This window comes from Bidens hawaiensis, unplaced genomic scaffold (assembly GCF_021521415.1).
Source record: "Bidens hawaiensis isolate Kalapana, Puna unplaced genomic scaffold, B.hawaiensis_p1.1 tig00001299_1, whole genome shotgun sequence".
Lineage (NCBI taxonomy): Eukaryota > Viridiplantae > Streptophyta > Magnoliopsida > Asterales > Asteraceae > Bidens > Bidens hawaiensis.
The window spans coordinates 3839297-3852239 of record NW_027491074.1 but is presented as its reverse complement, the minus strand read 5'-3'; the positions used below and the strand labels follow the sequence as shown (position 1 = coordinate 3852239).

The 12943-nt window shown below is 38.2% G+C and overlaps 1 pseudogene; it reads left to right on the top strand.

Moving 5' to 3' along the window:
• Positions 1 to 7344: 7344 nt before the first annotated feature.
• Positions 7345 to 7445, top strand: LOC143571266 (small nucleolar RNA R71; annotated as a pseudogene).
• The last annotated feature ends 5498 nt before the right edge of the window (positions 7446 to 12943 follow it).

The following is a 12943-nucleotide window of genomic DNA, read 5'->3' as shown; positions in this document are numbered from 1 at the left end:
CGGGATGTTATGTTGATGAAAAATTTCTTGGTTTGTGATATAGGACTTGTAACTAGCTTTCTTAGAAGCACAAGAACCTGAAAATTTGATTAAAAAGCCGGAAACGAGCCAAACCCGCTAAGGTAATGCCGAAACACTCGCTTACGGACTATTTAGGTTAAGGTTGTGATGTGCATATTTTTAGGACTTGAAATTTTCCAGGGACATCAGGGACCATTTCAATGAGTCCCTGTTTAAATTTGGTAATTTTTCGACCATCCAAGAATATTTGGCGAATTTATTACCGAATTGGGACGTTTATTTGGGAAAAATAGCTAAAATACTTCAAAAATTATGAAAATTTTCTGAGAACTCATATTTGTTGTATTTTGATCACAAATGAATTTTGGGATCATTTGGAGAAGTTTAAAGATCTTTTGTTTATTTGCATTCGTGTGAATTTTTACAGACGAAATTGGGCCGAAAAGAATATCGCACGAGCTTTTTACATTCTGGAATTGATACAGGTTGTTTTGGGACATGATTTGAGTATTCAGGAATTTTTATGGAATTTTTAGAAATTGTTTGGAGTAAACAGACGATTTTCAGGCGAAATATAGCTGAGAAAATGAATTGTAATAAATTAATAAATCAGTAAATAAATTCCAGAAATACATTTATGAAAATCTACATATTTTAATTGATAAGTGGCTAAATTTTCATAATTTAATGTTTAACGGTTAATTAATTATGCTAATCTGAATATTAAACAAATTCAGTTTTTATAAAAACGGCAATTTTGCGACTTGTGAATCTGCGGGAAAATCAAAACACCAAGAGTGATCAAAAATCATATTTTTGGACTAATTAAGTGAAAATGAACTTTTCTATTAGAAACCTGGACAATCCGGGTGGATTGTGCGCGTTTCTTCTCAAATCAAACTGAATATACGGAAACGGGCCCCGTGGCTAATCCGGGACCCTAATAGGTGATCCTTCTTTATAACCTAATCATTTTGTTAACCAATACATTTACCCAAGCTTATTTTCCCATAACTGTTTTCTGAACGCGTAAACGAGCAACTTGGCCCAGCTGGGAAAACGGGAGTCTGAGCCAAGTTCAGTTTTAAGTATTAGACATTGAACAACATCACAACCTAAGCCTATTGCCACTTTCTGGGCGTTATAGCTACACCCAGATTAGTTATACAGCCCAGTTTAGTATTGAGATTATAATAATATTAAAATATTAATATTATTATAATTGATTATAGGAACTACTGATAGCGGACCGAACAAACCACGAGCTGATACAGTACTGATTATCTACTAAACCGTGAGTTTCATGACCCCTCTCTTTAAACAGTTTTACGAACTTTTGGGGTGAAAAGCATGTTTGATTTCATTATACATACCTGAAACGTGTATTGATGTGAATTATCTAGGTGCTAACACACGAAAGTCCCCACGATCACAGTGATTAACTTCGAGCCGGTGGCTTGTGAATAGTACTATTGGTTTGACAAACCCAAACGGAATCGGCCTGGTTGCCGTGTCACATAGCGCCGTTTGCACATGACAATATTTATACAAACAGGCTATGTAGTGTTAGACATAGCTACCAGGGCATGTTGTGGGCGGAAAGGGGCCACAGTGGTTGATGGAGCGTGGGAAATGGATGCACGCAGCACATACAGTCAAGGCTTCACCGTAGCTTAGCATAATTACATCATTTACATACATACGTACTTATTTCATGATTACAAGTGTTGACTTGTGAATACTCATTACTGTTTTCTTGAAACTCGTGAAACTCACCAACTCTAGTAGTTGACCAGTTTTAAACTGCTTTTCAAGTGTACCTAAATTGGAGTAATTTGGTGACCGGTTACTTGCCTGAAGTATGTGGTTAATGCTATGTGAATAGAAGCAAAGGCGTTAGTAGTAAGAATGTATAGTTAACGAACTCGTTTTGTTTATATCACCTAGACTGTAAAACAACGATAGAACAATGAGTTGTAATATATTGTAAATTAGTTTGTAATGTTTCTTTATAAACAATGTGTTGATACCAGAGGTGTCTGTTACATTCCCGTTTTACGCTTCCGCATTGTGCTAGTCGGGGTGTGACAGAAGTTGGTATCAGAGCCATTGGTTATAAAGGATTAGGTTATCTCTTAGGGTACCTAAAATATAACCGTAGGCTCGATTAACTCTAGGAAAATAATTAAATAATAAATTAATATTATATACTGATGGATGCCGGGATGAACTTGTAGGGCAAGTGAGTTATTGTGGTCCGGAACATAATAACATACTTGCGTGTACGAGGGAATTCGGGGAGAAATCGCGGAACGTGTGGTTAGGTAAAAGTGGCAACATATGTGTATAAAAGGTAATGTGAAAGTATATATATATATATGTAACACTCATACGTGTTTATGTGGAACAAGGTGTATGAATACGTGTACGTACGATACTGTTGATGACGGTACATTTTACTATGAATATTATATTCATTTATATTCAGTATTGATTTAAATAATAATAATAATAATTAAAATTTTAATAAAACTAATATTATATTATAATATAATTAATATTAAATTTGGTTTAATTAATTAATCTACTCGACAATAGTTAGCGATAGCAATAGTTATTATTCTTATAACTAACCTTTGTGTAGAGTCATGTCAAGAAATAACGACTACGTACCGGAAGAAGAACCGGTAATCTCTGTTGAGGAGGATCCCGAGGAAGAATCAGAGGAGGATCCAGAAGAGGAGGATCGAGAAGAAGAGGAATCGGAGGAGGAGGAGGAAGAAGAGGTGGAAGAAGAAGTTATCTATAGAGAGCTACCCAGGAATGTGCCTGATCTATCCGGCTACAGATACGATAGTTATCCCCCCAGGTCACCACGCAGGCATCAAAACGAAGTTAACAGTCAGTATCGCTCACCTGCTAGAGTAGCCAGATTACCCACTCCACCCATTCACCTGTCAAGACAAAGAAAGATGGAAGTTTTAGAATGTGCATTGATTACCGGGAATTAAACAAAGTTACCATCAAGAACCGATACCCTCTTCCACGAATAGATGATTTGTTTGACCAACTCCAAGGGGCAAACTATTTCTCAAAAATTGACCTTCGATCCGGTTACCATCAAGTTAAAATTCAAGAGGAAGACGTGTCTAAAACGGCGTTCCGAACTCGTTATGGCCACTACGAATTCTTAGTTATGCCATTCGGACTGACTAATGCTCCCGCAGTTTTCATGGACCTTATGAATCGAGTTTGTAAACCGTACCTTGACAAATTCGTTATTGTGTTTATTGATGACATTTTGATATATTCGAAAACCAAGGAGGAACACGAGCAGCATTTACGAACTATTTTGGAGCTATTGAGGCAGGAAAAGTTGTATGCCAACCTGTCAAAGTGTGAATTTTGGCTACAAGAAGTACAATTTCTAGGGCACGTTGTTAACTGACACGGTATCCATGTAGACCCGAGTAAGATTGAAGCCATCAAAAATTGGCAGGCCCCAAAGTCACCGAAAGAGATCCGCCAATTTTTGGGTTTAGCTAGGTATTATCGGCGTTTTATTGCTAATTTTTCCAGCACAACCCAACCTTTAACTCTATTGACTCAAAAAGATCGTGCTTATGTCTGGGGAGAAGAACAAGAAGCGGCTTTTGAATTGCTGAAACAAAAACTATGCCAAGCCCCGATACTAAGTCTTCCAGAGGGAACTGATGATCTGGTTGTTTATTGCGACGCGTCCCGGAAAGGGTTGGGATGTGTACTTATGCAAAGAAACAAAGTCATAGCATACGCTTCTCGACAATTAAAGGTGCACGAGAAGAATTATACCACCCATGATTTGGAACTGGGCGCGGTTATTTTCGCACTTAAGATCTGGAGGCACTATTTGTATGGCACCAAATGTACAGTATACACCGACCACAAGAGCCTACAGCATATTTTTGACCAGAAAGAATTAAACATGAGGCAAAGGAGATGGGTAGAGCTGTTGAACGACTATGACTGTGAGATTCGATATCACCCGGGCAAGGCTAATATTGTAGCAGATGCTTTGAGTAGAAAGGAAAGGATCAAACCACTACGGGTCCGAGCACTTGGAATGATCGTCCAAACCAGTCTCACCGAGCAAATTCCTATTACTCAAAACGAAGCTCTGAAAGGAGATCACTTGGATGATGAAAACTTGCATGGGACCGAACAACATTTTGAAGAAAGAACTGACGAAATTCTATACTACAAAAATCGAGTTTGGATTCCCACTTTTAGCAATCTGCGTAACCTGATCATGGACGAAGCCCATAAGTCCAAATACTCCATTCATCCTGGAACAGATAAGATGTATAAGGACTTGAAGGAGTATTATTGGTGGCCCGGTATGAAGAAGGATATAGCCACGTACATCGGTAAATGTTTAACATGTGCGAGAGTTAAGGCTGAATATCAAAAACCTTCGGGAATGTTGCACCAGCCGGAAATACCACAATGGAAATGGGAACAAATTACCATGGATTTTGTAACACATCTCCCAAAAACCTCCCGAGGAAATGATGCAATATGGGTGATAGTTGACCGACTAACAAAATCCGCACACTTCCTTCCAATCCGAACCACTTATACAATTGAGAAACTTGCTCACATCAACATCAATGAAATCGTATCCCGACACGGCGTACCCGTTTCAATTATTTCTGATCGCGATAGCCATTTCACCTCTCTGGCAAGCCGTACAAGAAGCTTGAGGAACCCGAATTGACCTAAGTACCGCCTACCATCCCCAAACCGACGGTCAATCTGAGAGAACCATTCAAACCTTAGAACATTTGCTTCACGCTTGTGTACTAGACTTCGGTGGAAACTGGGATCAACAACTTCCACTGGTTGAATTTTCGTACAACAATAGCTATCATAGTAGCACTCAAGCGGCACCGTATGAAGCGCTGTACGGACGGAATTGTAGATCGCCCTTGTGCTGGACTGAGGTTGGAGATACCCAAATTACACGATCTGACTTGATTCAAGATACCACCGACAAAATCCGTAAAATCACAAACAAATTGAAAATCGCCCGAGATCGACAGAAAAGCTACGCTGATGTTCATAGAAAGCCGTTGTCCTTTGAAATAGGCGATAAAGTATTCCTCAAAGTATCCCCGTGGAAAGGCGTCATTCGATTCGGAAAAACCGGTAAACTAGCTCTGTGATACATTTGGCCATATGAAGTCATTTCTAAGATAGGTCCGGTAGCTTACCGACTGAAACATCCTGTGGAGTTGAGTTCTTTTCACGATGTCTTTCATGTTTCGAACCTGAAAAAGTGTCTTACTGACGAAACCGAAATCGTGCCATTAAAAGACTTAAACGTAAACGAAAAACTGAATTTTGTTGAAGAACCGGTGGAAATATTAGAGGGAAAAATAAAACAATTTAAGACACAACAAAATCTCTCTAGTAAAAGTTCGGTGGAATTCACAACGGGGACCCGAATTCACGTGGGAGCGGAAATCTTAATTCAAAAAGAAATACCCGCACCTGTTTCCAAACAAAGACAAAGTTGAATAATCAAATTTCGGGAACAAAATTTTCTAACGGGGGAAGAATGCGACATTTGAGCCAAAACAAGGTACACCTCAGTACATATTTATCGATTAAGCAAATAAACGCCTTTAGCGTAACAAACGAATGATTAACCGAACGAGTCGGGCTATGACCCAGATATCTTGGGGGGGCCATCTATAAGTGATATACGATCTATACAAGCTAAAATATTAGAAATATGGTCTTAGTTTGATAGCAAACAAGTTAAACGAAAATATGCTCGTTTAACTACCCGCTATAGATTTAAACGCGAAAGATAGTTACAAACCAAGCATTGTATCATCCGTTAAGCCGAAAAAGACTTACCAAACACTTATTTGAAATGTTTTAAGCGATCCGTGAAAATATTTTTGATTTTTACAAACATATAGTATGTTTTTATAATTTTACACAAAACTAGCTGAAAGACACTCGTTTTCGCGCTGTTTAACGCACCCGATAAGTTTTTCGCGCCAAAAACCGAACCCGAACTAAATTTGGACCGGGCTTTTCGAATTTGGGCTTGAGAAATCAGAAACTTGGGCCAAAATGGGCCTAAGGTGGGCCCATTTGGATCCCGATCGCAACAGCAGCCCCCACCCCCCTTTGGTTCTTTCACATATAAACTAGATCCAAAACCTTTTCAACATCATTTTCTTGAAAATTCTAGACACAAGTTCTGCTCCAGCCAGAAAACCTTCAAACCCTAAGGTACGGTGCTTAAATAAGTAGCTTTTGTACTTGTTTAATACCATAAAAACATGTCTTGGTTACTAAAAATCATTCCTAACCGTGTAAAAATCCTAAAAATGGTCCATAAACATGCGTTGATCATAAACACGGTAAGGAACCTGTTTTGATAGTTTTTTTGGACATAAACACGGATTAAAGGGTTGAAACGGCATTTTTACGGTTCAAAAGTTTGTTTTTGTGCACTAGCCGAAACCCTAAGTTACGGGATGTTATGTTGATGAAAAATTGCTTGGTTTGTGATATAGGACTTGTACCTAGCTTTCTTAGAAGCACAAGAACCTGAAAACTTGATTAAAAAGCCGGAAACGAGCCAAACCCGCTAAGGTAATGCCGAAACACTCGCTTACGGGCTATTTAGGTTGAGGTTGTAATGTGCATATTTTTCGGACTTGAAATTTTTCAGGGACATCAGGGATCATTTCAATGAGTCCCTGTTCAAATTTGGTAATTTTTCGAACATCCGAGAATATTTGGCGAATTTATTACCGAATTGGGACCTTTATTTAGGAAAAATAGCTAAAATATTCAAAAATTATGAAAAATTTCTGGGAACTCAGATTTAATGTATTTTGATCACATATGAATTTTGGGATCATTTGGAGAAGTTAAAAGGTGTTTTGTTTATTTGCGTTCGTGTGAATTTTTGTTTATTTAGTTGAAAGGTGCATTTACCTCTTCAACTTGTGCTTGACCTAGCGTACACACATCAGCCCCATGACCCAACTCATTACAATTGGTACAAACATCAATTCTTTGATTAGTAGTTTGTACCCCACATCTTCCATGGCATGAACTTGCGGTCTTCCAATTGCCGGTCTTGCTCTTCTTGCAGTTTAAGCCTTTCTCTTTGAAGTGACCGACATTTGCTCCAAAAATGCCCAATCATCTTGTTCATAATTGGTACAAAAAGTACCATTTGTGATTGACATCAAATCCCGTTCATCTTCCGCATTCAACCCTTCATGAAAAGCATTCAACAACTCCTAAAGAGCTATACCATGGTGAGGACAATTCTTGATCAACATATTAAACCTCTCAAATGCTTCATAAAACATCTCACCCGATTTTTGTTGGAAGCTTCTCAAACTTCGTCTTGCATCATTAGTCTTTTGAGCCGTATAAAACTCTTCTAAGAACCTTTGTTGCATCTCGGCCCAAGTATAAATTGATGCGGAAGGCAATGTGTAAAACCATCTCTTCGCCTTATCCTCCAACGAAATTGAAATAAAACCAACTTAACCTCATACGGAGTAAAACCTTGACCCCCAATCGTGTTGCAAATAGAGTCATATGCCTCCAAATGAAAATAGGGTTCTTCTGTTGCAAGACCCTTGTACTTTGGTAAACTTTGGAGTGCATTATTTCTCACCTCAAACGTTCTTCCATTTTGGTTTTGAGGAATAACCACCGGAGATGGGTTATTGGTGATAATGGTCGAAAATGAGCCTCTATTCCCCTAACCATTTCCCTTGCATGTCTTCTTGGTACCCCCAATGGTACTCTTAGTTGACCCATTTGTCGGTAAACGGACCTTTGTTGCATATTTTGTTGAATTTACGGTTGGGGATTTGGTTGTTGAAATTGCGGTTGTTGTGGAACTTGTTGCAATGGTTGTGGTTGTTGTACTTGATTGAAAATCGGGCCTCCCCATTGTTGCACTTGTTGTTGCGGTTGAAACTCATATCCATACCCAAACTGCCCTTGAATTCTCAACTGATTCCCATCAACCCCACTTGCATATCCTTTTTCAAACTCTTCATACCCTTCATTATCATCACCATACCGTGGTCCACCAAACAATTGCGAGTCCGATCTTTGACCCGATGGAATATGAGTTATGGGTGGGTCTTGGGTAAATGTGTATGGTTGTTGATAACGTGGATTTTGTTGAGATTGGAAAGATGATTGTTGTGGTGAGTTTGATGATTTTCCTTGCATAGGCATGAAAGTGGTCAAGAGTGGAAGGTTAGGTGGTGATTGAAAACTAAACACGGTTGAAGTTGGTACATTTGTAGAGGTTGTGGTAGTAATGGGTTCAGTAGATGATGGGTTTTCAGAATTTATGGGTGGTGGCATTGGCGGAACAGTTTGTTCCGAAGCCATGATTGTGGTGTCAGTTGTTCGACTTTTTGTACTTGAAGACCCAATAACCTTGTTTTCCTTTTGCAGAATCCGGTTCTGACGAAAGGTTCTCTCGATTTCAAGATCAAATGCTAACGGTGATGAAGACCGAGAGCGTCTTGTATGCATATACCTGTAAGTACCTGCACACTAGCACAACCCAAATAAAACTGACAATAAACAATTAAACAAAAACTACAAAAATAACATACGTTGCTCACTACTCCCGGCAACGGCGCCAAAATTTTGACACGAGGTCGAAGACTCGCTCAAAAATAAACCAGTTACAACTAATTAGCTAGTGGTAAATGGGTGTCGAACACGAAGAGTTTGTGGAATATGCGTTACTGAGTAGCTTACAATTAAACTAATATAAATGTAAATGACATAAAGTAATTTTCTATTTGGTTTGTTTTGATTTGATTGTAAGAACTAAATTAACTAAACAAAGGTTGTAAACAATTGATTAAATGAGCATTCCTCTAGGAGTTCGGTTATTACACAACTCTTTTGTTTAAGTTCAATGGATAAATCATAATATCTTGATTTCGTGTAAGTGTAATTGTTTGTGATTAATTAAGAACTAAGTACTCGGATTCCTAGAACGTGAGGTCGTTACTTGGATAATCAACCAATACAATCTTAACCTTAATTTCTTCTACTAAATCTCGATTGTCATAACACAAAGAACGTATAGAACGAAATTAGGTTAAAAAATATGGACAAATTACATACAATCAAACAAACAACGTGATTATATTAATCTAAAAGATTCGATAATCAATCCAAGTGCAAGAACAATAAAAAAAAGAGTATTGCAATAACCTTACAACCAAGAGAAATACTAAAAGTTTTAGCCACACATAATTGAAATCATCATACCAAGTTTAATCCGAAGCAATCCAAGTTTATGATGTTAATCCTTGATTATAAACACCCAAAATGTTGTTCCCAAGCACCAAAATCACCCCACAACAATGTCTAAATCGGAAAACCAAAAATGGAGCTCAAAAGCCAATTATAAACGAGTTGTAACGGCCACAGTTGTGCAGGCCCCACCGTAAGCTACGGTGGCCACCATAGTTTACGATGGCTTTGAAAACCACTACGCCAGGTTCTATCTGTTTACGCTAGGCTGCTACGTTGGAACCCTACCGTAGCTTACGGTGGCTACCATAAGCTACGGTAGCCTCAGCTCCAAAACATGTGTTCTTCTTTGACTTGTTGACTGCTGTCACCAACTCTCAAGTCCTTTGCTCCTCTCCGTCATAGTTCACTTGAATCGTCATTTTTAGCACATGTACCTGCAAACACGCACCATATATGGTAGTAACCTAAATCCTTGAATTAACACATAAACGCTCGTGTTTTACTTAGAATTACTACATTTAAGGGTGGCTCTACAATCCACCCGTCACCTATACAGCTTGTTTAAAGAATTTTGGCTCATCTTTTGAACTGATGGCCGCTAAAAAATCTTTGTGATTTTTAGTAAATTTTTCATAAGAAACATAATGAGCTATAGGGTGTACCATGCTCGACGAGGGGGCTTTATCGGATATGGGTAAAGCTTGATCAATATATGGCGGTAGATCAACAATGAAGTCATCAAATCGTTTGGGTCGACTTCTGTTTCTTTGTTGTCTGATGGGTTCAGAAGTTTCGTGACTGGTAATATTAGTGGGTTGATGATTTTGTGATTCATTTGCTTCGGTTTCATGTACAGTTTCTTGATTATTCTCAATGTTAATGGCTTCGTCACCTGGTGGCCCATTATTTTCAAGAGGAAGAGATTGGGCTTCATTTTGTTGTTCAACTTGGGCTTCAGTTGGAACAAATTAGGCTTCATTTTGTGGTTCAGTTTGGGCTTCAGTGGAAATAGGTCCATCACCTTGGGATTCAATTATGTGAATAACATTCAGATCGTTTCTTTGGTTCACCATCTGTGGAGTATCATCAATTTCTTTATAATACCAAGGTGGAAAGCTAAAAAGTCTTTAATTTTCTTGCTTATCAATTGGTTTGGCATTACCATACGGAAAGAGGTGTTCAAAGAATTTAACATCCCTAGATAACACAATCTTATTTTCAACTGTATCATAGAGTTTATACCCTTTGTTCCCGGTGGGTAACCCAAAAAAATGCCGGGCTTCCCCCTTAATTTAAATTTATCTCCCTTGGTATCCGTATTTCGAAAAAATGCCAAACACCCAAAAACCTTCATGTGCTCGTATTCGGGTTTTCGTTCGAAAAGAATTTCAAAAGGTGTTTTGTTGTTGATGGTTTTTGATGGAAGGCGATTTATTATGTATGCGGCTATCATGACACACTCGCCCCAAAACATTTTAGGCAAATTCGCCTCAAATCTAAGGGCTCGTGCGGTTTCGAGAAGGTGCCTATGCTTACGTTCAACCACACCATTTTGTTGAGGTGTGTGTGAGCAGGTGGTTTCAAGAAGAACGCCATGTTCATTATAAAAATCTTGCATTCGGTTAGAGACAAATTCACCCCCGTTGTCACAACGAACTCTTTTAATTAATTTTCCAAATTGTGTTTTCACCATTTTGTGGAAACTAATTAGACAGTCCGAGGCTTCAAACTTGTGTTTTAGGAGAAAACCCACACGGCACGACTATAGTCATCCACGATGGTTATAAAATAACTTACCTGATAATGAAGGTGTTCTATACCTTCCCCATATGTCACAATGCAATAATTCGAAACATTCTTGGGTTTTAATGGAACTAACCGGAAAAGGTAGACGAGTGTGCTTAGCCTTTGCACATGAGTCACAATCCAAAATTTTAAAGGGACCATTCTGAATGAAATCAAAACAAGAAAGTTTGTTACTAGAAGTATCACCTAGTCTTTTGTGCCACACATCCACCGTTGACATCATGGCCTTTCTTTTATCTTCCAACATCTCGATCTGATAGAGCCCATGCTTGCATTTACCCACTCCGATCAATTCCCTCTTCCGTAAGTGTTGCATAAAACAGAATTCCGGGTAGAAGGTTATAGAACTTTGAAGGTCTTTTGACAAACGGCTAACGGATAAAAGGTTGCATTTGAATTTTAGGACATGTAAAACCCCTTTTATGGTGGTTCCGTTTGGTAGTTGGCAAGTTCCTCTACCATCCACGGGTATTGATTCCCCATTTGGAATGATTACTGGGCATTCGTGTCTGGATATTACTTTACTTTCTAACCATTCGGCTTGATGTGTTATGTGTTCGTTGCAACCGGAATCGATAATCCAGTAATCACCTTTGTTTTTACTTTCTGTTCGAGATGGTTCAGAAGAGTGTGGTATTGTTTGGTATTTAAACTTGGAACGGGGCTTGCGTCTGAGTTGGATTTTATATTCGCCTCACTGTTCCGAGGAGCAGAACAATATCCGGTCGATGAATTGTTTGTCATGATTGATGGTTAGTAGGGATTAGAGTTTTTGGTTAATTTCTGAGCGGTACATAGACCAGCTCTGATACCATATCAAAGTTTGTGAGTTTGGTATTTTTCTTCATTCATAGAAATTACAAAAACAATCACAATATAAAGGAATGAAATACATATTGCTCCTCTAATTTAGCCATTAAAATAAAAAAGTAAATAATGATGATTGTCAGTTATGATAGTAGTCAAAGGAAGCTAGATTCAAGCGCTAATTTAGAGTTCTTTCTCTCAAAAGACAGACCGAAGCTCTACAAAATAAGGCTCATGGCTCGGACACGTTACTAAATCATTAAATGTGGAAAAGTACATAAAAGCGTAGAACTATATGTGCGGGTGTCAAGTTGACTCGTAACACCTTTTCTTTTCTTTTCTGTTTTTCTTTTTTTTTCAATTTTATTAGTTTTATAACAAATACATGATAAATAAATATACTACAAATTTACACCGGCTTTCACCCTATATCAGATATTTTCTTGTTAGTTCTACACGTTTGAGAAGATTAATTATATAATAAAATAAGGATTTTTTCTAATTAAGAAAATGAAATTGCAATTATCGTCTATAAAACAAGATCATGATCAACTTACACAAGATGATTACTTTCTAAGCTTTCTTGGGAGACACATGGCATTCTTGGACTGGCATCTTCTTTCTTTTCTTCCTTAAGTCCCATTTCTGTTCGAGTCTAAGCATGTAGGATGCTTATTATCTCGAAATTATGCTCTGCTACCAACTTGTAAGGTCTCGTCCCCGGTAACCCTACTTTGGTGTTAGATTTACTCATAAACACAGTTTTAAAATCAGAGTTAATTAAAAACTTTTCGCGGAATACTTAGTATTAAACATTCTTACATAACATAAGTACTTGTCTTAACAAAATACATTAAGTCTTAAACAATAACATAAACGACACATGAATCTTCCGTCTTCGATGCCAGTCTCCATCCATTTTCCACGTGTCCCACCTCAAGCAACAAGCCTCATCCTACTCACCTGCGTGCATACCAAAAGTCAGCTA